Genomic DNA, 27,600 nt, shown 5'->3' on the forward strand with positions numbered 1-27,600 from the left:
ATGGTTTTTACCCAAGGGGGAGATGGTGTGTTACGGTACCAAAATAGATTGTGCGTGCCGGATGTTGATGATGTTCGAGAGAGGATTATGGCCGAAGCGCATAGTTCTAGATACTCTATTCATCCGGGTTCCACAAAAATGTACCATGACTTAAGAGAGATCTACTGGTGGAGCGGGATGAAGAAGGATATTGTGGAATTCGTTTCCAAATGCCCGAATTGTCAACAAGTGAAGGTTGAGCATCAAAGGCCCTGTGGTCTAGCCTAAAACATAGAAATTCCAGAATGGAAGTGGGAGATGATCAACATGGACTTTATTACAGGCTTGCCGAAGTCCCGAAAGCACTATGATTCCATTTGGGTAATTGTGGATAGAATGACGAAATCAGCTCACTTCTTGGCGGTTAAGACTACTGAAACCGCAGAAGAATATGCAAAGTTGTATATACAAGAGATCGTCAGATTGCATGGGGTCCCTTTGTCTATTATCTCAGACAGAGGAGCCTAATTCACTTCCCAATTTTGGAAATCCTTTCAGAAGGGATTAGGTTCGAGGGTGAACTTGAGTACAGCATTCCATCCCCAGACAGATGGCCAAGCAGAGCGCACAATTCAGACATTGGAAGATATGCTGAGAGCGTGTGTGCTTGACTTCAAGGGAAATTGGGACGATCACTTGCCTCTTATAGAGTTTGCATATAACAATAGCTACCATGCAAGCATTTAAATGGCTCCTTATGAAGCCTTGTATGGGAGGAGGTGTAGATCGCCCATTGGGTGGTTTGAAGTTGGTGAAGCCGAGTTGATTGGGCCTGACCTCGTCCATCAAGCCATAGAGAAGGTACGAGTTATCCGAGAGAGGCTAAAGACAGCCCAAAGTCGCCAAAAATCGTACACCGATGTGAGGAGGAGAGACTTAGAGTTTGAGGTGGATGATTGGGTGTATTTGAAAGTGTCACCCATGAAGGGGGTCATGAGGTTTGGAAAGAAGGGGAAACTTAGTCCTCGATACATTGGCCCATACCAAATTTTGAGGCGGATCGGGAGTGTCGCTTATGAGCTGGACCTACCCTCAGAACTAGCTTCTATTCATCCGGTGTTCCACGTTTCAATATTGAAAAAGTGCTTGGGTGACCCCTCATTGGTAGTCCCTATTGAAAGCGTTGGAATTAAGGATAGCTTATCCTATGAGGAGGTCCCAATCCAAATCCTTGATCGCCAAATCCACAAATTGAGGAATAAGGAGGTCGCCTCAGTCAAAGTCTTGTGGAGGAACCAATTTGTTGAGGAAGCCACGTGGGAAGCGGAGGAAGCCATGAAGTCTAAATACCCACATCTATTCGTGCCTACCGAGGAGAGCATTGAAGGTAATGACTACTTCCTTGACTCAAATTCATTCGTACCTTTTTGAGTTTTGATTGATATTTGATTGAGAATTTGATTGATTGAATGACTGAATTTTGATTGTGATTTATACCCCGAGTCTATTCTTGGTTGCTCGTCATTCGAGGACGAATGATCCCAAGGGGGAGATAATGTAACACCCCTCAAACTTTTTCCCAAGATTCGGGCTTTTTTTTGTACACGTGTGGGGCCCATCGTATTTATTTCGAAGTACGTGCTTGAGTTAAGATGAGTCCTTGAGGAGTTTAAGAGCGTTGGAGGTGATGTGGGGTCATTGAGGACCCCTAGGACCGAGCTAAGTCCAAAAGATTCGTCGTGGCTAAGTTTAGGACGAGTTCATGTAAGGGTCGACTTTTAACGACCCTATCTTTTGAAGGACATCAATCTGGGTGGCCCATGACCTATCAAATTAAAGGTCGTCGAGTCTTCTTTCCAACGCCACCAAGAACGTAAATTTTGGAGTTCGGAGTCAAAAGATATGACGATCCGAAGACGAACTAGCACGACAGGAATTTCATTTTTGGCCTGGGTTGCAACTGCTGGGGATATGGCTTTGGCGCTGTAAGGGCGCGACGCGCCACTATCGCGCCAGAAACATGCCTCAGTAGTTTGGTCCTTGGCGCGACGCGCCACTAAAAGTTGTGCAGGGTTTTTCAGGCCAAATTCCCAGAATTTAGAATAATAGGCTTGGCGCTGTAAGGGCGCGACGCGCCACTATCGCGCCAGAAACATGCCTCAGTAGTTTGGTCCCTGGCGCGACGCGCCACTAAAAGTTGTGCAGGTTTTGGGCGTAATTGGCCTTGGCGCTGTAAGGGCGCAACGCGCCACTATCGCGCCAAGGGCGTTTTTGCCTGATTTTTAGAAATTAGAGGAAGGGCAATTTGGGAAATTACCCAAATTATATATACACAAGCCTTGTGTATTTTGGGGGCATTTATTCAGCCCCCACTCTCTCTCTAAAGAAAAGCCCTAGCTCCTCTCCCTTCTCTCTTCTCTTCTTCTCCATTTCCAACTAAAAAGGAGTCCAAGAACTTCAAGATTTAAGTCCTCCATTGAAGACCCAACTACAAGGTTTTCTTCAAGTCTTCACTAAGGTATGTAAGGCTAACCAAAACATGGGTTGAGTCCACCCATGTGCCCTATTCTTGTCTTGAGGTTAGATATCCATGAAAATTGAGTTTCTTGGTATGGTACATGTTTGAATGAACTTGGTCTCCATTTTATTTAATTATTTATGTGCTAATGTTGTTGAGCTAAGAGGTTCCTAAAATGAGCCCTTATGTGAGTATGAGATGATGAAGGAATGAGTTGCTAAATATGTTTTATTGATCTTCTTAATTATGTAGATTTGATAAAGTATATTACTTTCTTAAAAATGTTGCCTATTATAAAAATGTCGATTTGAAGTCTTGAAGATGTGGTGAGTCATGAGGATTTTCTCAAATGGATGAGGTAATGATTGATTATATCTAGATGATGTTATACATGTGCATTTAAAGCTTCCTTGAAGATATGATTGAGATTGAGCACTGAGATTGATATTTGATTGTGACAGAGTTGATGAGTCGACAAGGTTGTAATGAGACTTGTTGATATGAGTTGATTGAGTTGAGTTGATGGAGTTTTATGAGCATTGAGTCTTGGGAGGAGTATCGAGCACCGAATTGGGCAAGAGTATAGTCCATACTCGAACCCAATACCTGTGTTGCCAAACGTAGGGGGGATTGAACCGTTAAAGTCGGATGTTTCCCCGAGAGCTTTTGTCCTGACATTATAGGACCTGGTTGGATTGGATCCATGAGTGTTCGTCGTTCATACCCTGGCAAGGTATGAACGGGCGTGGCAACGACGTCGTTTCGTTGTACCTTCACTGGCTCATAAGTGTTGGTTGTCGGTTAAGAGAAACTCCCAAATAAGTGTTGATAGTACTCTGAGTCAGATTGAGTTGAATTGTATATGATTGGTCTAGTCTAAATCATATCCTTGTTTAGACTTAGGACATTTGATTGAGTTGTCATCCCTTTTAAGTTGAGCTCCCGAGTTGAATTATTCTTCCTTGATGTTCGTTGTATTCGGCCATTTTACATACTCGTACATTCCATGTACTGACGCCATTTGGCCTGCATCGTTTCATGATGCAGAGACAGGTACTAGAGATCATCAACCGGCGCTCCGTTGAAGATCAACTTACACTTTCAGCCAGTCGGTGAGTCCTCCTAGTTCCTGGAGGATATTGGGCCTTCCTGTACAGTTTTTGGATTGTCTCTTCTTTATTTAGATTGTCGGTAGCCATGGGCTTGTCATTGGTACCTTTTAGACTGGAATAGAGGCTTCATAGACTAAGATGTGAGGAGGTCGAGCGGCCATCTTGAGGATTCCTATTTTGATTATCGTCTTGATTGTAAATGTTTGGCCTTCGGCCCTTATGATATGAGAAGTATTTCTGAAAATTGAGTTTTCTGCTAATAGAATGTGCTTGAATGAATGAGTGATTGTCCCAAGTGGTTCGCTCGGAGGTCAGAGATGGCCTTCGGGTGCCGGTTACGTCTAGGGTACCCTCCCGGGGCGTGACAAATAAATCACAATAAGATTCTAGAACTAGCGACACCAAATTCACAAAATTTGGAAAAAAGAGTTAAAGCCGCTCAAAATTCCAATTTTGAAAATGTGGTTCAAATCTTGAAATTTTTACATGAAAATTTTTCTTAAAGCATTTGGAATCCATTAATGAACACCACTTCAAAAACAAAGTTAAAATCAACTCATAATCACCATTTTAGTAAAACCCAAATTCTTGAGCAAAAACCCCATTTTTGTAATCAAAATAGAGAAATTAGAGGTTGAAATCACCATATTGAAGAATCTTAGATAAAATTGCTTACCAAATGAAGAATCTTGAAAATCCCTCTAAAAATCACACCTATCGACTCTCTAAACTCAACAATAATGGAAAAATATCAATTCCCAAGTTTTGAGAATATTTTATTAATGGAAAAAAAATACACTCTGTGAACGCAGATGCAACGCCGTAAATGCGAAGCCGGAACATGTCAGTCATTCACAAATATGGAGGCTACGCCGCGAACAAGAAGGTTCTTCTTCCTGGCCTTTTGGAAATGCAGACAAGGACCACGAATGTGAAGGTCGTCCAACCGAACCCTCCATGAACGTGGTTAGGGCTCGCAATCACAGAGAAGATGGACTTAGACACCAGATCAAAACAAAGGCACAAGCACAAGAAATCACCAAATGGACCCTCAGGATTTTTTCGGAACTCCATGCACACAAACTATATATGCTACCCCATTAAATTTGGCATTTTAGACTCAATGAAATCATCAAAATTTAGATTCAAGGTCTCCTTGACTCGAAATACGTTTGGTAGCAACTACATTAACTTCTCAAAAACATGAAATTAAGCTTGAGACCTCTAAATATTCAACCAAGACCTCCCCTAGGGCTAAAATCACTAGTCGGATCAAATGGAGTCATTAGAATTCTAATCTGAGTGTTCAAACTATGGATATTGACCAAAGTCAAATCTAAATCTAACAGTTCACAATTTTCAACTTAGGACCACAATTCCTTGATACAACCCTAATTCTAAAACTGACAACTCTCCTTGACCAATTTCATAATTCCAGAGCTAATCAAATTGACATAATTCCATTCTGAGACTCAAAACTCTAAATATAATGACCTCTAAGATTATTTCCTTGCTCTTGCATATTTTTACCATTTTGCCCCTCCCCTTAGCTTTTTTATAGGCCTTGTGTGATGTTGGATGGGTGGCATGCTTCTCGAGGTGATTGGGTGAACTTGGTGCGAGTTTTTATTAATTAGAGGTTTAAAGTGAAAAGAGTTAATTTTAGTAAACATTTTGAGATTCGATAATCATATGGGAATATTGACGGTTTCATCTAGAAGAAAGGTTGGTTTGGGTTTTTGAGTTTGTGTGATTTTTCCATTTTAACTTTAAAGTTTTGGCCAAGTTTAACTTTGGTCAACATTTCATGTAAACACGCTTCGGTGAAAATTCTATTAGCACAATTAGTTCCAAAATGCTGAGTTTTGTCTTGAACGACCTTTGGTTTGATACCCGAGACACTGGGAATGAGTATATGTCCATTTGGGCATTTTATGTGTTTTCTTTGAAAGAGTTGACTTTGTTCAATATTTTGATGAGATGACCTCCGTTCGTCATTTTATTGATTCTGTTTAGTCTAGAATGCTATTTCTAATAGGGTAGCATAGTTTTTTTCATCGACGGAATTCCAAACGAGATCCGCGCCACCCTTTGGGATTTTTTTCCCCTTAGTGTTTAACTGCTGGTACAACTAAAATTCCTTCTCCATAATCGGGGGCCTTTGACCACATTTGTAGAGGTCTAATAGGTTGTGCTCCGCATTTGCAGGCTAGCTTCCGCATTCGCGGAAAGTAAGTTGGCTGACCTTCGTGTTCGTAGAGCTAGCCTCCGCATCGCAAAGACAAAAATACCTGGCATTAGTGGTCTTTTAAAACCCATTTTCAGCATATATTTCCCTGTTTCCCACATAATCAAAACCCACTTTTGAAAGCAATTCTTGATCACTTTCAATAATTTTTGTTGCCTTGCATCGTGAACTCTTACGGAAATGTTCCAAAAACCTATAATCGTCCCAAAAATCTTGTAAGTATTGCGTGTTTTCTTTGAATTCTTCTATTTTTGACCCTCTTAGGGCTTGCGTTTTGTGGAACTAATTTGAGCCCTTTCGATGCTCGGAATGTACCCATTTTGGGGGCACAATTTCCTCGAACTATTTAGAACTTTGTAATAAAGTTGGTTTCTCAATTTCGTGTGTGGGTCCCAATGTCGAATTTTGACCCAATTTTGGTTTCATTTTTATTTGTGGTAATATAGGTATCGTTGGCTTTGTTTTGATGTGTTCTTCAATAATTTAGTAGAGTGGCATCATTCAGAGGCAACATGGACAGGACAATCTCTGGTTTAGCAGTTTGTGTGCGGTTTCGACCTTGAGGTAGGTTACAGTTTCTTCTCTTTAGACTTGGTTTAGTTAGAATTGGTATAATATGAGTAGTGTTGCATAATTAGGTTGGCTTCTAGGTATTAGTAGCCCTTTAAGAAAATTAGGAGGTGATGTCCGTCATTGATAGCTACTATGGATTTTAGCCATTAGAACCTTTATGGATTTTAACCATTGGAACCTTAGACTAGGTGCTTGCTTGTCGTATTTGCACCGCTTAGTATCCCTAGCAATTGCTCCTAGGTGATTTAAAAATTAGGGTGCCTCTTTTAAGTTTTGGTTGGTTGCATTTTTCCTTTTTGGTATGCTTTTGGGTTCTACTTTTGTTTGCTTGCGCTTGTATTTGAAATGTTGGGCCCGATGCCATGCTGTTGGGGCGTTGGAGTCTAGGTTAGTAATTTGATGCCCTTGGCGGAATTTTCCCTCGGATTTTAGGAATATATGTTAAGGCGATATGTTGTTTGCCTTATTGCTTTACTGATGAATAAAACTGGAAATTTTCCCTCTAAATGGACTAATCTATGAAAAGACTGAGATTTTGGTAAATGAATAAATAAAAGGATTTGAAAATATTAGTAATCTCATTGTTTTTGTCATTACTTTTGATGAGCTCAAGGTATAATTTTGGGCGGCGCCTTTTATTAACTTTGGGCTACACTGTTACATTTATTGTTGATAAGATTGAGGCGTGAATTTTGGGCTACCCGTTGATACATATTTTGGGGTTTTACTTTGATATTGATGATCTTGAGGGTTATTTTGGGCATTCCGTAATATTTTCAGGATTATATTTAAATCTTTGCTATCTTATATCTTACACACTCCTGAAGTATTCTATGAGTTAAAAAAATTATTATGATTACCTGTTGTTGATGGTTTATTTGGCCTTTTATTTTCTCCCTGTACCCCGATGAACCCGTAGTTGTAGTTTATGGTTCGCTTTAGTTGTTATTAGTATCATAATGCTGCTTATTATATATTTATTCTATCTGAGCTCGGTCGGCCTGCGAGGCTTACTGGGTACCCCGTGTTTGGTACTCTTACTACACTTCTGCATCTTTTGATATAACTCCCAGTTCAAGTCACCACCAGCATGCACCGGATCATCCGTAGCTGTGCTAGATCTGGAAAGTGGTGAGCTCCCAGCGTTCAGAGACTTGCTTCTTTCCATCTTTTGTACTGGCTTGCACTTGTATTTTTTGAAAGTTAACTATGTATTGTGTATATATATTGTTAGCTTTTGTACTTAGCATCTACTTTATAGGTGACACCAGGTCCGGGGATTGGTCTAGTGTCGGTTTGTCATTTTTGGTCACTTTCGGGACTTTTTGTATATTTTGTATTATATTTATACATCTATATCATGACCCTCTCTCTTTTGTTATATTATTCTTACTTTTGCCTTTTTATGTTAGTATTTATTTATTAATTTGATGTTTGAATTCCACTTCATGGGTTGGGTTTGGCTTGCCTACTCGAGGATTAAAGTAGACACCGTCATGGCCCGGATTTGAGTCATAAGACTAAAACACCCTAAAAATTACTATATCACAACTTAAGCCTTTTGAAAGTCCAAACTTTTAAAAATCACAACTTTTTCCAAGAATTTTCAAAACTAACATTGTAAATTGATCAAATATGATTTGGAGCACCTATCGGGAAGGGTAACACGGTTATTTTATGAAAATTTCCAAAAATGGCCTTCAAGTTCATTACCTTATCCACCACTAAAATCTATGTTCATCCTCGAATATAAAGTAAAGTACCAAAAGCCTCAAGGATCTGGAGATATCGGGCACACATGTCAGCCTCTATCTCCCAATCGCCTCAATGAGTAAACAGTGCTTTCACTGTACCTTCACTTAAGCTATCTTCTTGGTCCTAATCTTACTGACCTTCCTATACAGAAGTTCTATAGGCTCCTCCAAAAATGTCAAATCTATACCCAACTCTACGGAATTGAGTGAAAGCACATGATACTCATCCAGAAAACTTTCAGAGCATGGGAATATGAAACACAAGATGCACAACTGATAAGACAGGTGGATAGGCCAACCAATAGGCCACTTCTCTAATTATGAGTGGGTAATTTTTACTCATTTAGAGCTCTTTGCTTATGATTTTGTGTTGTTAATATAACGATTAAGGCTAATTATTCTTTGAATGGTGCTTATTTTAGGTATTTGTGGCTTACAGGGAGTTTTGATGAAAACTCAAGAATTGAGAAGAAATAAGCCAAAAAATAGAGCAAAAGGAATCTCTGATGTTGCTTGTACGACAAGAGCTTCTCTTTAGCGAAGAAGTCAACTAAGGTCAAAGGGTCGCTAAAACAACCGGGCGGAGTTCACTTTAGTGATAAGGTCAAACAAGTTAGTGTTTGTGTTTGCGGTTAGCCTATCACTTTAGCAAGGTTCGCTTTTGTGAAGTTCTACCTTCTTTAGTGACTGTTGGCTAAATGACTGGAAGGACAATTATGGAATTTTACATATTTGGATTATAAATTCTCACAAAATTTGATGGGGAGCCTAGGGGAAAAACATTTTTCACATGTGACACATCTTTGGCATCTTTTACGTATTGGAACACCTTGAAGAGCACTCTATAGCTTGGGCTTAGGTTTTCATAGCAAGTTTCCTACAATTCACTATTAGATTGAAGATTTAAATCTTAATTGTAACTATTTTTATCCTTTCTTCATTTCCTTGCTTTGTATTCTATGAATTGTAGGTGTTATTATCATAGTAGAATTGGGGTTTTGTTCTTGAAATAGACAATTGATTGGGTTATTGATTTTATTCTTGTACTTTTGCAATTAATTGAATATTATCTCATTTATGAATTGGGTCTTTGATTATCTAATAAATATCATGCTTTAATTAATTTCCTATGGACTTGATCACTCTTTGGACTTGTGCATTTACTTTGATTGAGCTTGAAAGAGTAAATTGAGGTTGGGTAAATTTGATTAGTGTACAATTTGAGATTTAGCTACTCCCATCTAGGATTTTAGCTAAAAATAGTGAATCCATACATTGCCTATGTTGAATTAATTGTGTTGTCAGTCAATTTGGGTCGAAAGAACTTGTTGAGAAATATTTTACTATATTCGAGAGAAATAGGTGGATGATTTAGACTATGCCTTATATTTTAGAGAAATAGGTGGATAATTTAGACTCTAGGCATATATTATTTTATCCATGATTGAGTGAGAGTATATGAGATTAACGTGCAATGGATCATGTGAATGTTAATTGACTTCCCATTCCCCAAATTCTCATTGATTCCTTGCTTGAAAAGATCTTTGTCCTCATTCTCGTGTTCCCTTTTTATTCTCATTGATAATTACCGAAACATTCATATTATAATTGTATTATTTATTTCGGATTTAAACTAGTAGATTGTAACTCTTTATTTCTTTAATTGCCTACACATTGTTACTTGTGGGATTCGACCCCAACCTTACTCGTTGGGTTTATATTGCTAATGACTGTCTATACTTTGAATCGTAAAGGTCTAGTTTAGCATTATCATCTAATTCATCCCAAAATCTCAAATAGACCAAAGAACTGAGGGCTAAGCTTTCCCTTTTCCTGAACCACATTATGCCCTTCAATGGAAACACTCTAAGCCATACATGATCACCCTCCATAAACTCTAATGGTTGAACTCTCTAGTCTGCATAACTCTTCTGCCGACCTTAGGTTGTCAACATTCTACCCTAAATCATATTGACCTAGTACATGGCATCTTTAAGAAAGTCTGTATGTAAAGAGTCTATCTCTGTCGAGTCAAACCACCCAATCATACATCTATACCATATGCCATACAATGCCTAAAATGGGGCCATCTGAATATTAGAATAATAACTATTGTTGTAGGAAAATTCTACTGAGGGAAAATGCTAATCCCAGTTAGCACCATAAGTAATCATACAGGCTCAAAGCATGTACTCCAACACCTGAATTATCCTCTTAAACTGGCCATCAGTCTGAGGGTGGAAGTTTGTGCTCATATCTAACAGACTAACCAAACCATGCTATAAATCCCTCCAAAAGTGAGAAGTGAACAATGAACCTCGTTTAGAGACGATAGAAATAGGCACACCATGAAGTTGTACTATCTCACTAACATAAAGCTGGTCTAACTTCTCCGTTGTATACTTCACCTGAACTAGGATGAAATGGGCAGACTCGGTCAGTCTATCAACAACCACCCAAATTGAATCATAACCACCCACGGTGTTAGGTAGGCCTACAAAAAAATCCATAGTGATCCGCTATCACTTCCAAGTAGGAATGAGCATCCTCTGAGATACACCTTCAAGATACTAGTGCTCACACTTGACCTATTGATAGGTAAAACATCTAGATACAAAATGTAATGACTCTAAAAGTCATTTCTGGTTATTTTTTCAAAATGACACATTTTACCCCTCTCAATAGTAGTTTTGACTCACGTTTGATCAGTATTCAAAGTTGGATTTGTAAAATCCCTTGAAATGTTGTGGTTTTTTGAAAGTTTTATGTTTTGAAGGTTTAAGTTTTCAAATAGTGGTTTTTAGTGTCATTCAGAGTTTTAATTCTCGGAATGGAATTCCATCAATTCCATCAACTATGGAATGTGGAATTTGGTCTAAGAGAGTTGATGGATTTTGATCATGGAGTTGTAGAGTTTTTGATTCTAGAGTTGACTTTTGTCAACATTCAAAGTTCAGATGCTTAGATTGGATTTTTGATGACTCCATTGGATATGATTTTAGGCCTGGGAAGAGTATCAATGTATTTTTTAGAAGATTCGAGGATGTTTTGGTTTTTTCAAGTCCCAAACTAGTTTAGGTGCAAATAAATGGATTTTGGATTAAGGAGATCTTGAATTTGAATTCTAATTATTCCAATGAGTCCAGAACATTGAATTTAGTATGGTAGAATATATGGTTTATGTGTGCATGTTTCCAAATGAATCCCAAGGGTCGATTTGCAAGTTTGAGAAGTGGAGGATTTCTTGATACTTGTGTTTTGGTGCAAGTCCGATTTAGCGAGGGTAGGATCACGAAAGCGACCTCTTCTTTAGAGACGAACCCATCTCTTTTACAATAGGGACCACTTCTAATGTCGCGGAAGCAACTCCGTGAAAGCAAACCCTGTTTCGCTTCCTGCTGGGGTTTGACCGAGGTTTTACTTCATTTTTCCCATTTTGAGACCTAAGAGCTCATTTAGTCAATTTTTGAGGTGATTTTTCAAGTCTTATACAATGGGAAAATACTCCTGACCTATAATATTCATTACCCATCGTTTATATCATGATTTTAACTCCAAATTATTGATTTTGAACTTTAAACTTTGGGAATTTCTTCAAGAACTCAAAGTTTTTTAAAATAGTGATTAATGGTTGTTTGGAACTCTATTTTTGAAATTGTTTTCGCTAATGAATTCCAAATGCTTCAAAAAATATTTTCATGTAAAAATTTTCAGATTTGAGTCCCATTTTCGAAATTGGATTTTTGAGCCATCTTGACACTTTTGCCTAAATTTCATGATCTTGGTGTCGTTTGATTTCGAATTTGATTGCAAATCATTAAATGCTTAGATTGTGATTTTTTGGAGAATATTCGGAAGGGAAAGAATGAAGGACTTGATTGATCGGATATTGATTAAGGCAAGTAAACTTCTAAAACTCCATAAATCTTGTTGAATAATTGTACTTGTTACACCCCACACTCTTGAGATAGGAATGTCTCCTAAGCTTCTTAGAAGTTATCATGTGAGCCAGAAAATCTACGACACCATCAAATGATTCTAAGTAAGGGAGGATGTGGTACCCCATGGTAGGGAAGGTTGGAACTAGGGTCATGAGAGGTCAAAAGGAGTTGGAGGCCAAGTAATGAGTCGTAGGACTCAACTTACCTACATAAGCTACTAACTTGGAAGTCTTACATACCTAAGCTACTTGGGCACAAACCAAGATTACGTAGAAAGAATTACATAGGTTCTTAAAATAAGATGAGATTACGAACCCACGCGGAAAGGGAGAGAATGACACGTGGCAGCAAGAGGAGGTACCACGTGGCAGCATGGTAAAGTGCCACGTGGAAGAAGGTGACCCACCTACTTGGGGTTAAGTAGGTGACCCACCTGCTTGGGGGGTTGGACCTACTGCAACATGGCAGCCCCTAATTGGCTACATAGATTTGTTGGCCCAATAAGGGCTGGACACGTGTCACCCTAAGGGGATGACATGTGTCACCTCCTAGGGAAGCGCATATATATGTGTTATGTGACTAATAACTTCAATTTCTATCCAAAACTTCATCCAAAAAAAAGAGAAAATGCTAGAGAAGAAGAGAGGCAGCTTCGGCTTGGAAGAGTTCAAGGTAAGTTCTCTAATTTTTCTTCGTGAATTACTTACCTACGGTGTTCCTTAATGATGGGGAGATGTATATATGTATTTTATGATTCCTACGGAATCATTTCTTCAGCTTTACACTTGGAAAAAATTGGAGAAAGTTGAAAAAAAAACTTAGAGAGCCAAGGAGAGGAGCTACGGGTTTGGCCACCTTGAGGTGAGCCTCCAACTTTCATTCCATAAATTAATTATTTTTGGTATCCTACAATTACATAACGATGTTTAATAGCCTAAAATCACTATTTGGTGCAGCGAAGAAGTGACCCAAACAGTCCACTCCATTTCAGCTCATCAAAGAGATTTCCGAGATGAGTTTTGGCAAGCTTTTACAAATTTCGGGTAAGGTAAGGTATTTTCTTTCAATTTGGATTTGATGGTGTTGTTATGAAGTGTATTACACATTTTTTAAGTTTCTGTAAACATGAAAATTCCATAAATATGATTGACGATTCGAAACAAACTAAATTGGAGTCACTATAGTTAAATTATAGTCGAAGCAAAGTGTTATGCTTGTTATGTGCGGCTGCAGGGTGTTGTGGTGTGTTGCAGGGAATAGAAGTATTCTAAAAGAGGTGTGGTAGCTTCTGGTTTCAGCCTTACAACCCTCCGCTTCGTACGGTTAAAGGTTTTACAAAATAGAGACTAGAAACCCTATTTTGGTATCATAATTTTCAGCAAGTTGTTTGGAGCTTGTGTGGTGTAATGTTGCCATGTTTTGTGTGTATATGATCAGAAGGTTATTGTTTTTGGTTGGCTGTAGTACTTAGGGATGTTATAGGAGAAGTGTTTCCCGATTTCCAATAATGCCTTAACTAACCAAAGAACTAGTCGAGAAGACGAGCGAGAAAATGAGTTCTATTAATACTTGGGTGCAACTTAAGATGCTGAAAAGTCAAGGGTTATTGATATTCGTATTGCTTCTGGTTTGAATAGGTTCAAAGGACGATGAGGCGAACGTGATAAAAAGTCTCATAAGAGGTATGTGAAGCTTTCTCTTGGCATGTTTTTGGCATAAGTATGTAAAGCTATCTTTCTTTCCTTTTGGCATGTCTTAGCCGTAAGTGAATTGTATGTGAAATAAGGGGGTAATTCCATTCCCAAAACTCCAAGTACACCTCATAATCCCAATCCACTATTTGGTATTGGTACTTCTGCAAGAATTGAGTATTGCCAGTTAAGGCTTTTACGTGTTAAAACATAGTGTGTGGAAAGCTATCTCTCCTTTCTCTTGATATGTACTTGGTATGAAAATGAGATTATGATGCCATAGGTTTTCACCGAGCTCCAGGATGGGCCGGGTAAGAAATATGTACATGATGATCACATGAAGGGAACTACAGACTATATAGAGCTTATTCTCTTTATTCTTTTGGCATGCCTTAGTTCTAAGTTAAATATGATATGAGCTCTGGGGTAATTCCATTCTTAAGCATCTCCTATTTACTTCTGAATATTGAACTCCTATAATAGTTGAACTATTTCTCTGGAAACTCCTATATGTTAAAGAGGTACCAAATGTATAGGCTCCAAGTCTTAAAGACTATACGATAACAAGTGTTTCTGGTTCCATAAGGGATTTGGCCTTATGTTAATACATGTATAAGGTCCCCGAGATTATAATTGATATAGCCCATAATGGTATTTAGAGTGCACTCGAGATGACTACACTACTACTCGGGTCCTCAGACAAAAGTTTAATCTTCGTATACGGTCAAGTCTCTAATAATATTTTCAATTGCTTATGGATACTCACTACTCTACTCGTATATACTGTAATCCTTCTATCACCGAGTCTTGAGCCAAGGTATGTAGATGTGCACAGTTCACTGAATTATCCACCGAGTCCCTCACTAAAGGGTCGGGTATACTATACGAGGACATGATAATGCAATGACATGAAAAACTCACCGAGTCCCTCCCTAGATGGCCGGGTACGTATATATATATGTGATGATGTGTTGTAATAAGGTGGTGATGGCGTCGGGCCTATGATGGTCCTATAGATATGATTCACCAAATCCCTGATAGGGATGGCTATATTGTATAATTTGAGCATGCATGTTTTATGATTCACAGGGCACAGGTACAGGTTTTTGATTTGATATTTTATCCCCTGCTTCTCTATTTCAGATATGCTTCTAGTGGTATTATGTTATGTTTTACATACTAAGTACATATATTGTACTGACCCCTTTCTTTGGGGGGATGCATTTCATGCCCGCAGGTACAGATATAGTATTTGGGAGTCCATCAGCTAAGGATTCTGTTTAGCTCAGCTGGAAGAGGCTCCATTATATCGGAGCCTAATTTTTGCACTGACTGCTGATGTATATAATTATTTTTATTTATCCATGGGTAGTGTGGGGGCCCTATCCCGATACATTTTGTCGTTAATATTTTTAAAGGTCTGCAGACACAAGGCACGCAGGTAAGCAAAGGCATGAAAGATATCTGTTGGGTAAGGTATTGAAGTAAAATTGAAATGTAAGGTCGAAAACTGAAAGGAAAAGTAGACAGGAAGTGCAATAGATGCAGTTCGAAGTTGGAAATACAAGGTAAGTCCAGTATTTTTATGTTATTATTGACATTGGAAGCCCTGTGTGGCTGCGATATAAGATGATATTGAAAGCCTTGTATGGCTGTGATATGATACGAATATATATATATATATATATATATATATATATATATATATGTATTGGCCCTACGAGACATTGTTGGTATTTTCTGCGTGCAGGTTTTGGGATAGTAAGGAGTATAGAGGAAACTCTACCAAAACTTTCCCAGAGTAATAAAAAGGGAATGAAACATAGCTTCATAAAATGTCATGGAAGTTGATACCGAGTACCCATATTATGTTAAACTAAAGCTGTAAGAGGTACTCTCCATGTCATCGATAAGGGGCACCCTTTTTACTTGGGTAATTTTATTTCAGAGAAACAAAAGCCTATCTGAGCAGTAAAGTTCAGACCACGGCATCTCCAGCCGTATTTGTGCCGTCGAAAAAAAACTCAGGTTGAAGGATAAGATATCCAGTAATTGAGTTTCACTTTTCCTTGAAAAGTACCAAGCCCCCAACTCCTAGTTATAAATTAGATAAGTTTTTCATGACTTGAGGATAAACTCAGGGGGATACGCAAGTATGAATTGAAAGGTGTGGTACAACAATATGGGGATAAGGTAAGACCGCTAGTAAGGCACACTTGGTAGATGTTGACTAAGTTAAAAGCCTGTGTTGGGTACACAGCAAGGACGAGGGGCAGAAGGTATAAAAGAATGATGCGTGTACACAACGTCGCCCCAAAAATAATGGAATCCTTAAGAGACAAAGATGGGAAACTTAAGGAATAAATGGCGCAACTTCCATTCACCCTAGGAAACAAAGGATATAGGGGGGGTAAAGCTACTACTTCAAGAGAACCTTGGACAGTTATCGTCGGAATACTAGTACTGCCTAATTGAAATTGGAACGACTACAGGTGCTAATTAATTTTTGATGAAGATAAGTAGAATGTGGCCTTGGACGAGTTGTTCCATGCGTCCCATTACTCAAGTACAAATTAATAAATAAGATGTCGCACTATGTATGGGAAGGCTCTCGTCGCTTTATGATTTAGCCAAGGTTCCGTACATGGATAATCAGGTTAAAATAATATGCAGAAAGACGGGGACATGATACAGTACCAAGTAGATTGGGGAAGGAGATTGGATGAATTTGAGACTGAACATAGAGACATAGAGCAATGTATAGGCAGATAACGGTATAAGTACCCTTTAAAGGGGGGAAGCAAATGAAAAACAACTGCAAGGGTAAAGTGGAGGCAATTGATATGGCAACATATTTGAGATGGATGTTTAAATTTCAATAGGAACCCTGGATGAACCAAGTTAGGAAGGTGTAGAAGTCACCAATAATTGGATAAAAGTCAAAATGCTATGTAAGGCAGTGTTAAGAAGTTTTTAATAAGACATTGAATGACATTATGCTAGACCAGAAGCCAAAATGTTGGCTATAGAGTTGGTCGCAAATGATGTTGCGATAGATAACTAACTAAGGAAAAAGGAACACGAAACCTCCTACGATAGGGGACGAGAAGAGAAAAGAGTAAATAAGGGACAAGAAAGGAATATAACAAGATGGGACAAGCAAGATTCAATGTGAGTGAGATGCGTACAACAAAAGGAACTAGGAGACGGAAGGATTACATCTACCTCCTACAAGTTGCATCAGAATGGTTGTGCAACCTCGGATATGTATATATAAGCATCAGGCTAAGTGAGTAAATACATGATAAAAGGAATAGGGTTTCAATAATGACAATGTAGTTATGATATTTTGGATACCCTACTAAGAGATGCGAAGATAGGTTAAACCAAACTATCGAGATAGAATTAGTCCTATGGGCAAAGTAAGACATGGCCACGGTTGGACCAAAGATCTACCCCAACATCGATTGTAGGATAAGGAAGGAAATAGAAAAGTAACATATGAGACCTAGCGAGAGGATGCTAAAATATTTCTCAGGTTAAGTTGAATGCCTTCTTAAATTCTCGTAAAGGTAAAGAACGACACGAGATAACGTATCTAAAGGGTTATAAGTTGGGATAAGGAAATTGCGAAATAATTTAACCAAGAGGAGCAGAAATGACTGGATACTAAAGGATGGCGGACTTATATGCCAAGTTCCTTCAAAATTATACCAGGTAATGATAGACACAGCATAGAATGACTATGAGAGACATTATATGAGGGGACTTCAGCATTATTTAGCAGCCAACCCTAAGGATGGGGAAAAAAAGAAAAGAAGAAGAAAGGTAAAATACCAATTAAAGTCTTCTAAGGAAATTGAGGAGTAATACATGAGGTCCCCACAACTATTGCCTTGAGTAGAGGGGTTTAAAACATAGCTATTTCTTGGATGTCAGTCCAAGAAAAGATTGGGAACACAGACTTGTCTTACTACCGCCTTTTACCCTCAAAATTGATAAATGGGCTAAGAGTACCACTTAAACATTAGAAGATATGTTGTGAGCTGGTGTTGTTAACTTTAAAGGTAGCTTGGATGATTATCTATCACTTGTCAAGTTGCCTATAAATTTGTCCCTACTATCTGGTTTAAGAACAATACGTCCAATTTTCCACCCATCAATGTTTCGTAACTGTATAGTAAACCCTTCCAGAATATTCTTTGTGGATGAAGTCAACATAAGGAAGGAGTGATCCTATGAAGAGCAACCTAACGCCAACCTACATCGACAGATTAAAAGATTACGGACTAAGAATGTAGTGTTTGTCAAGGTGTCGTAGTAAAATAAAAATCGTGAAGAAATGACCTGAGAAGCTAAAGAAGACAAGAAACATAGTATGTGTGATCTCAATAGAAAAGAATCTCCCTACAATCTATATAAAGTCTTGAAGGAGGTTTTGTTTAACATTCGAGGATGAATGTTCTAAAGGGGGAAGGATGTTACACCCTACACTCTTGAGATTGGAATATCTCCTAAGCTTCTTAGAAGTTATCATGTGAGCCGGATAATCTACGACACCATCAAATGACTCTAAGTAAGGGAGGATGTGATACCCCATGGTAGGGAAGGTTGGAAGTAGGGTCATGAGAGGTCGAAAGGAGTTGGAGGCCAAGTAATGAGTCGTAGGACTCAACTTACCTACATAAGCTACTAACTTGGAAGTTTTACATACCTAAGCTACTTGGGCACAAACCAAGATTACGTAGAAAGGATTACATAGGTTCTTAAAATAAGATGAGATTACTAACCCACACGGAAGGGGAGAGAATAACACGTGGCAGCAAGAGGAGGTACCACGTGGCAGCATGGTAAAGTGCCACGTGGAAGAAGGTGTGCTTGGGTTTAAGTAGGTGACCCACCTGCTTGGGGGGTTGGACCCACTGCAACATGGCAGCCCCTAATTGGCTACATAGATTTGTTGGCCCAATAAGGGTTGGACACGTGTCACCCTAAGGGGCTGACATGTGTCACCTCCTAGGGAAGCACATATATATGTGTTATGTGACTAATAACTTCAGTTTCTATCCAAAACTTCATCCAAAAAAAGAGAGAAAATGCTAGAGAAGAAGAGAGGCAGCTTCGACTTGGAAGAGTTCAAGGTAAGTTCTCCATATTTTCTCCGTGAATTACTTACCTACGGTGTTCCTTAATCACGGGGAGATGTATATATGTATATTATGATTCCTACGGAATCATTTATTCAGTTTTACACTTGGAAAAAATAGGAGAAAGTTGAAAGAAAAACTTAGAGAGACAAGGAGAGGAGCTACCGGTTTGGCCACCTTGAGGTGCGCCTCCGACTATTTTTCTGTAAATTAATTATTTGTAGTATACCAAAGTTACATAATGATGTTTAATAGCCTAAAATAACTATTTGTGGCAGAGAAGAAGTGACCCAAACAGTCCACTCCGTTTCAGCACATCAAAGAGATTTCCGAGGTGAGTTTTGGCAAGCTTTGACCAATTTCGGGTAATGTAAGGTCTTTCCTTTTAATTTAGAGTTTATTTTGTTGTTATTTAGTGTATTACACGCTGTATAAATGTCTGGAAACATGAAAATTCCATAAATATGATTGACGATTCAAAACAAACTAAATTGGAGTCGCTATAATAAAATTGTAGTCGAAGCAAGGTGTTATGCTTGTGGTGTGCGGCTGCAGGGTGTGGTGGTGTGTTACAGGGCCTAGAAGTATTCTAAAAGAGGTGTGGGAACTTCTTATTGCAGCCACATGGCCCTCTTCTTCGTACGGTTAAAGGTTTTACAAAATAGAGACTAGAAACCCTATTTTGGTATCATAATTTTCAGCAAGTTGTTTGGAGCTTGTATGGTGTAATGCTGCCATGTTTTATGTGTCTATGAGATTCAGGGGATTGTTGTTGTTTTGCTGTAGTACTTAGGGATGTAATTGGAAATTCGTATAGGGCATGTTATAGGGGAAGTGCTTCCCGATTTCCGGTAACGCCTTAACTAACCAAAGAACTAGTCGAGAAGACGAGCGAGAAGTGCAACTTAAGATGCCTAAAAGTCAAGGGTTTTTGATATTCATATTTCTTCCGTGTTGAATAGGTTCAAAGTACAATGAGGCGAATGTGATAAAGAGTAACTCGTAAGAGGTATGTGAAGCTTTCACTTGGCATATTTTTGGCATAAGTATGTAAAGCTAAATTTCTTTCCTTTTGTCATGTCTTAGCCGTAAGTGAATTGTATGTGAAATGTGGGGGTAATTCCATTCCCAGGAATCCAAGTATGCCTCATAATCCCTATCCACTGCTTGGTATTGGAACCCCTACAAGAACTGAGTATTGCCTGTTAAGGCTTCTACGTGTTAAAAAGTAGTGTGTGGAAAGTTATCTCTCCTTTCTCTTGATGTGTACTTGGTATGAAAATGAGATTATGATGCCATAGTTGTTCGCCGAGCCCTAGGATGGGCCGGGTATGAAATAAGTACATGATGACCACATGAAGGGAAGTACAGACTATATAGAGCTTATTCTCTTTCTTCTTTTGGCATGTCTTAATTATAAGTTAAATTTGATATGAGCTCCGAGGTAATTCCATTATTAAGCATCTCTTATTTACTTCTGAATATTGAACTCCTATAATAGTTGAACTATTTCTTTGGAAACTCCTATATGTTAAAGAGGTACCAAATGTACAGGCTCCAAGTCTTAAAGACTATATGATAACAAGTGTTTCTGGTTCTATAAGCGATTCAGCCTTATGTTAATACATGTCTAGGGTCCCCGAGATTACAATTGATATAGCTCATAATGGCATTTAGAGGGCACTCGATATTTCTACACTACTACTCGGGTCCTCAAACGAAAGTTTAATCTTCGTATACGGTCAAGTCTTTGATAATATTTTAAATTACATATGGATACTCACTACTCTACTCATGCATACTGTAAACCTTCTATCACCAAGTCTCAGGCCGGGGTATATAGACATGCGCAGTTCACTACATTAGCCATTGAGTCCCTCACTAAAGGGTCAGGTACACTATATGAGGACATGATAATGCAATGACATGAAAAACTCACTGAGTCCCTCACTAGAGGGCCGAGTACGTATGTATATATGTGATGATGTATTGTAATAAGGTGGTGATGGCATCGGGCCTATGATGGTTTTTAGATATGATTCACCAGATCCCTGATAGGGCCGGCTATATTGTATAATTTTAGCATGCATATTTTATGATTCACAGGGTACAAGTACAGGTTTTTGATTTGATATTTTATCCCCTGCTTCTCTATTTCAGATATTCTTCCAATGGTATTATGTTATGTTTTACATACTCAGTACATATATTATACTGACCCCTTTCTTTGAGAGGCTGTGTTTCATGCCCGCAGGTAAAAATACAGGATTTGGGAGTCCATTAGCTTAGAATTCCGTTCAGCTCAGCTGGAAGAGGCTCTATTATATCAGAGCCAAATTTTTGCACTGACTATTGATGTATATAATTGTTTTTGTTTATCCAGGGGTATGACGGGGGCCCTGTCCTACCACAATATGTCGTTAATATTTTTAGAGGTTTGCAGACATGTATATGTGGGTTTTGTATGTCAGTTTGGTTCAGCTGGGTCTATATGATATATGGTACATGTTTTTATGTTATGGCAGCCTTGTCGGCTTGCGTGCCCTTTCATAATGTGATGCAAATAGAAGAGGCTATAGGTTTGTGAAAATATTATCACCCATTAGGGTTCTGTTGCATGGTATGATTTTATTTATAGTTTGACTTGAACACAACTGATAGACATATATACGGGGGTTCAGGTCAGACCCCAGTCGCGGCCTACTGGGTTAGGTCGTGATAGTACTTTCTTTTATATATGTGTTAGGGAGTAATGGTTATAAGGATTGGGACTTTATTTATGTAAATTATGCTTAATAAAATGGGGTTAATAAAATTCAATGTGTGCGGTAATTATGATTGGAAATATGAACGTTTGGACTTGAAATTGATGTGAGTTTGATGAAATGCTATGATAGCCTTAATATGATTGTGAATGTGATGAAATTGTTATTTGCTCATTATTGATTATGGGAGTTGATTTGACTTTCTCACTGATTGATCCTTATTATGTGATAAATGGGTTATGAAATAAAGACTTTGATGACTATAATAATGTGAAAATATTGGTGTTGATGTACTATTGATATGGTAATGTGAATGATATTGATATGAATTAAGTTATGGTTGTGGACACTAGTATATTCTCATTATCTATGTAAACATGTGTATGTGCATTAGTTCTGGAACATTGTGATGAGACCTAATTAATACTTATGCCAATGGGAAATGGTTTCGATGATTGGTACTTATATCCATGGAAATGGCTATGGTGATACCGATGGGAAATAGTTCTTATAATTGATGATTATGCTGATGATAAATAGTCTCATAGATACATGGACCTTGTGCGTCCCTCATGGATTCGAGCCTGCTACTCAGCAGAAGTGTATCATTAGAACAGATATGCATCACTTTAATTGACATCACATTGCATTGTATTACATCTTATCTGTCATCATGAAATTATATATATATCCTGTATTGTCTTTGTTATTGATATACTTGATACTGATGTGACTTATTCGGTGAGTAATGATGAGTTATTGTTGAAATATGTGCCATATGAACTGTGTACTCTACATTAGGATAATTTCTATGCAGATTTGTAGTTGGGGAGGTTTAGTTGGGATGAAAAAAGTTCTAGTTTTTTATTAGAATTACCTTGTTTTGTTAGCTGGCTTGTTGAGTACCATGTTGTTTGGTACTCACTCATCTCTATCTACACTTGTGTAGGTTCTGAGCCCCGGACTGTGATTCAACTTTTCCTTTTTCCTTATCTGAAGCTTTTAGAGAGACTTGAGAGGTAGTTGATCCCATTTATTATTCTTTGTTCTATTAGAGAAACAACCATATTGAGACTTGTACTTATCTTTTATTTCCTTCTATTTAGATGCTTGTTCATGTGACAACTAGTATTTGGAGTTATTGTAGTTGATTAAGACTTCTGGTTTTATATATCTATCTTATTTAAATTGCTTCTGTATTGCTTTCCATAGTTGATTCAGTTTAGGCTGACTTATTCTAGTGGGAATGGACAAGTGACATCACACCCAAATTTAGCTTATGACAAAAGGGTATCAGAGCTCCAGAATCCTAGGTCTTATGTGTACAACCCAAGTCTAAGTAGAGTTTCAAGAATTGGTGAGGAGACATCTATACTTCTCTTCGAGATGCTACAAAGACAATTAGGAAACTTCTCTTATTTATTCTTTCTTATCATGTGTGGTTATTATCGCTAATGGTGAGTGTTGTGTGTTGTTTTATCTGATGCCAAGGACCAAAACTTCTATTTCAGGTTTTTGAGAGGAGGCATTCCCCGAGGTAGTTGTTGATATACAACCAACAGCAGCAAATTCAGATTAAGTCAACAACAACCAATCTGAAGTTGTTAGAGCACTACATGGCTATTCTCCAGCACCTCTTCAGCAGCAACATATCTCCAACAAGTTGCACCTTCTTCAGCATCAACAATTCCAACAAATGGGATCACAACTTACTTCCTTTTCAGCATCTTCAGCATTCATAGAAGCTGATTCACAGCTTTTTGGCAAAACTCCGAAAGCTAACAAAATACAACAACTTGTTTGTTAGGTCTTATATGGTGTGTTCGGCAACAAAATACATCGTCTTAAACTCCAACAAGATCCAACATGAGCTTAAGTTACCGAGAAAAAACAAAGTACCTTGGGAACTCAGAAATTACAGGAGCAGTAGATGGTTTTGCTTGTTTCTACAGCGATAAGAATCCAGACCAGCCATACAACATCCAATACTTGGAGCTACACTCAACGGCCATCAAAATGAAACTAGTTTTCAATTTTGGTCACTGTTGTGTGTCTCATGGTTTAGTTGTACTGACCTTGAGCCTTGTATTGGAGTTGTGAGGCTGATCCTGGATTTAGGGAACCAGCATCTGCAGATCCCAAGAAGTTAAAGCTCGAATGCATACTCGGAAATGTTAGTCGAGCGACATAGAAGACATGACCGATCTCGATCTATGCAAATGGAAGTTGTGTATACTTGATTTTCTTCAATTTAGCTAGGTTAGAATGTACCTTAGTTGAATAGGACTAGTTTCGTATACTTACTCTTCTTGGTCGCATTGTATCGAGAGGAGTCCTCTTAGTAGTTATCATTCATATTATTATTTTTGGAGGTAAGGTTTTCTATGTCCCCCTCCTTATACTATCTTTTTGTTATGTATGATATAAAAATTTCGCAAAAAAAAAACTAAGGGTTGGGGTAGGGATCAAGTTAGAGGACATGCTCATAGAGTGGAAGCAGGTAGAAGTCATGCTCGAGAGGTTGCATAAATTAGAGGTCGTGCTAGAGAGGCTTCTCTATAGACCCATGTTGATACTAGAGAGGACCAAGCCCCTCTAGAGCTTGTTATTGCATCGTTGCTTTAGGCTACTTTGATGCGAGTGTTTGGTACGCTTGAGGGATTTACAAAGAGTGTGGATGCTATAGGTACCCTTGAGGGTTGTTAGACTAGAGCAGGAGCTTAGACCCAGAATAGTGTTAGGTCCTGATTGTTCAGGATCAGGTGGGTCATCCACTAGAGGTTCCCACACTAGCTGTCGGTGCTTGAGTTTTTCCTAATATACTTATGATAATGGATGATCAACAGTGTTATGAGAGGTTTCAGAAGATGAAACCACCCCATTTTCATGGTGGTAGGAGTGAGGATGCTCATGAGTTTTTGACTTTGTGTTATGAAATGCTTCAGACAGTGTGGATGGTTGACGCCCGTAGTGTTCATTTTATTGCATTACAGCTTCATGGTTCATCTAAGGTGTAGTGGAGAACATTTATGAGGTCTAGACCAATGGTATCCCCTCCGGTACAGTGGGATGCATGTTCTAGGTTATTTGAGGAATGCTACAATCTATGGAGCGTGCGTGAGAAGATAAGGTTGAGGTTAGAGGGTTTTACCCAGAGTGGTATTTCCATTTCTGAGTATGAGACAGAATTTTGCTAGCTGTCTCGACATGCCATGGCTTTAATTCTAGATGAGGAAAAGAGAGTTTGTAGGTTTGTGAGAGGACTAACCTTTTCCATTAGATCGTATGTGTTCAGATCAGCCGATGAGAGGCCTTACTTCCAATCCATAGTGAACACCATTAATGAGGCATAGTTGATGGTTAGAGAGGAGTTTTGGGACCCCAACCAGGCTCATTTTAGTGATCAGTTTTCCAGAGCCTCATTTGGAGGCAGAGGTTCGTACAGGGGTAGTAGTTCATTTCAGCATTAGAGATCTATTCATGCTTCCATTCCCACAGCTAAGGGTGGACAGGTATCTCGAGGGTCCTAGAATTCTGGCTAGGTGGCTATGGTATTTTGTCGGGTTAATTGTAGTAGCTTTCTGTTCCGAGATCTTTTAATAATTATGGGGATTTGGGTAATTTATTGTGACAATTCCCTTTGCAGACTCGTTTAAGGCCCCACTATACCTATTCAGCTGCTCTAGAGAGAAATTCAATGCCTCCAGCTAGAGGTCAAGCCAGGGGTCAGACAATAGAGGTGGTACGACCTCTGGTAGTAGTTTTGTGGTTCGGTAAGGTGGTATAAGTGTGGTGCAGATAGGTGGCGGCAGGGGAGCTCAGTGTTATGGCTTTTCGGGGAGACAGATTGTGACACGGTTATCACAGGTATCATTTAGTTTGCCATTGACCTTTTTTTGTGTTACTCTGCGAAAGCGAACCTTGTGTCTCTTAAGCGACACCTGCAGGGGTTGTGGCTAGGGTCTTACTTCATTCTTTCATTTTTGAGACCCAAGAGCTAGGTTAGGCAATTTTTGAGGTGATTTTTCAAGGATAATTGATTGGGCAAGTTTTCTTAACCTAGAATCTTCATTACTCATCATTTACACCATGATTTTAACTCTGAATTATTAATTTTTGGACTTTAAATTTTGGGAATTTCTTCAAGAACTCAAAGTTTCTTAAAGTGGTGATTAAGGATTGTTTTGAACTCTATTTTTTAAATGGCTTTCTCTAATGAGTTCCAAATATTTTAAGGAATATTTTCATGTAAAAATTTCCATATTTAAGTCCCATTTTTGAAATCGCAATTCTGAACGGCTTTGACTATTTTGCCCTAATTTAGTATTTTGGTGTTGTTAGATTTGGAATTTGATTGTGAATCATTAAATGCTTATATTGTGGTAATTTGGAGACTATTCAGAAGGGAAAGGCTCAAGTACTTGATTGATCGAATATTGATTAAGGGAAGTAAATTTCTAAAAACTTGTAAATCTTGTAGAATACTTAAACTTTCTTATTTATGTGTGTTGGGGAGTAATAAGAATAAGTTTTGGAGACTTTATCATGTGAATTGTGCTTAATGAAAGAATGGGGTTCATAAAAGGCAATGTGTGCTATGATTGTGATTGGAAATGTGAACTTCTTTACTTGAAATTGATGTGAGTTTGATGAAATGCTATGATATCCTTAATGTGATTGTGAAGTTGATGAAATTTTCATTTGGTCATTATTGATTATGGGAATTGACTTGAAATACTTTCTCCCCTATTGATCCTAATAATGTGATAAAGGGGTGATGGAACTGAGACTTTGAGGACTATGATGATGTAAATGGTGGTGTTGATGTACTATTGATATGGTGACTTGAATGATCTTGATATGAATTAAGTTGTTGTTATGGAAACTATTATATTCTTATTATCTGTGTTAACATGCTTATTTTCATTGGTTATGAAACATCTTGATGAGACTTGATTGATACTTATGCCGATGGAAAATAGTTCCGACTATTAATACTTATGCTGATGGGAAATGTTCTGACTATTGATACTTATGCTGGTGAAAAATGATTCTGACGATACCAATGAGAAATAATTTTGATGATTGATGATTATGTCAATGGTAAATGGTTCCGATGGATACATGGACCTTTTGCATCTTTCATGGGTTCCAACCCGCTAGTCAGCGGATATGTATCATTAGGACAAACATGCATCACTTTATGTGACATCACATTGAACTACATTACATCTTATCTATCATCGTTAAATTTGTATGTACCCTTTGTTGTCTTTGTGATTTTAGTACTTGAAACTGATGTGAATTATATGTTGAGTGATGATGAGATATTACTGATCTATGCGCCATATGAATTGTGTACTCTAGATTGGGTTGATTTCTGTGACAGTTTGTAGTTGAGGAGGTTCGGTTGGGATAAAAGGAGTTCTAGTATTCTATTAGATTTACCTTATTTTTTTAGTTAGCTTACTGAGTACCATGTTGTTTGGTACTCACTCCTTGTTATCTAACTTGTGTAGGTTTTGATCCTGGACCATGATTCAGGTTTTTCTTTTTCTTATATGAGGATTTTGAGGAGACTTGAGAGGTAGCTGATTGATAATGGCAATCTCCCTTGTCCCTTTCATTATTCTTTGGTCTATTTGCGAAACAAATACATTGATACTTGTACTTATCTTTGATTTCCGCTTATTTAGAGGTTTGTAGATGTGACAATGATGAGTCCGGAATTGGGGCTCATTTATAGCTGAAAACACAATGAATTAGTGACCTTTTTGCATATATAATATCTAAAACTGACTCTAAAATGATCATTTGCAGATGCAAGGAGTTAAGGACAATGCAAGAGCAAAATGTTGAAGAAAAGAGATAA

The 27,600-nt window shown here is 38.2% G+C and overlaps 1 pseudogene; it reads left to right on the forward strand.

Annotated features, from left to right (window-relative positions):
• LOC129890555 (uncharacterized) lies at positions 1-27,600 on the forward strand (annotated as a pseudogene).

The sequence above is a fragment of the Solanum dulcamara genome, chromosome 5, assembly GCF_947179165.1.
Source record: "Solanum dulcamara chromosome 5, daSolDulc1.2, whole genome shotgun sequence".
NCBI classification, from domain to species: domain Eukaryota; kingdom Viridiplantae; phylum Streptophyta; class Magnoliopsida; order Solanales; family Solanaceae; genus Solanum; species Solanum dulcamara.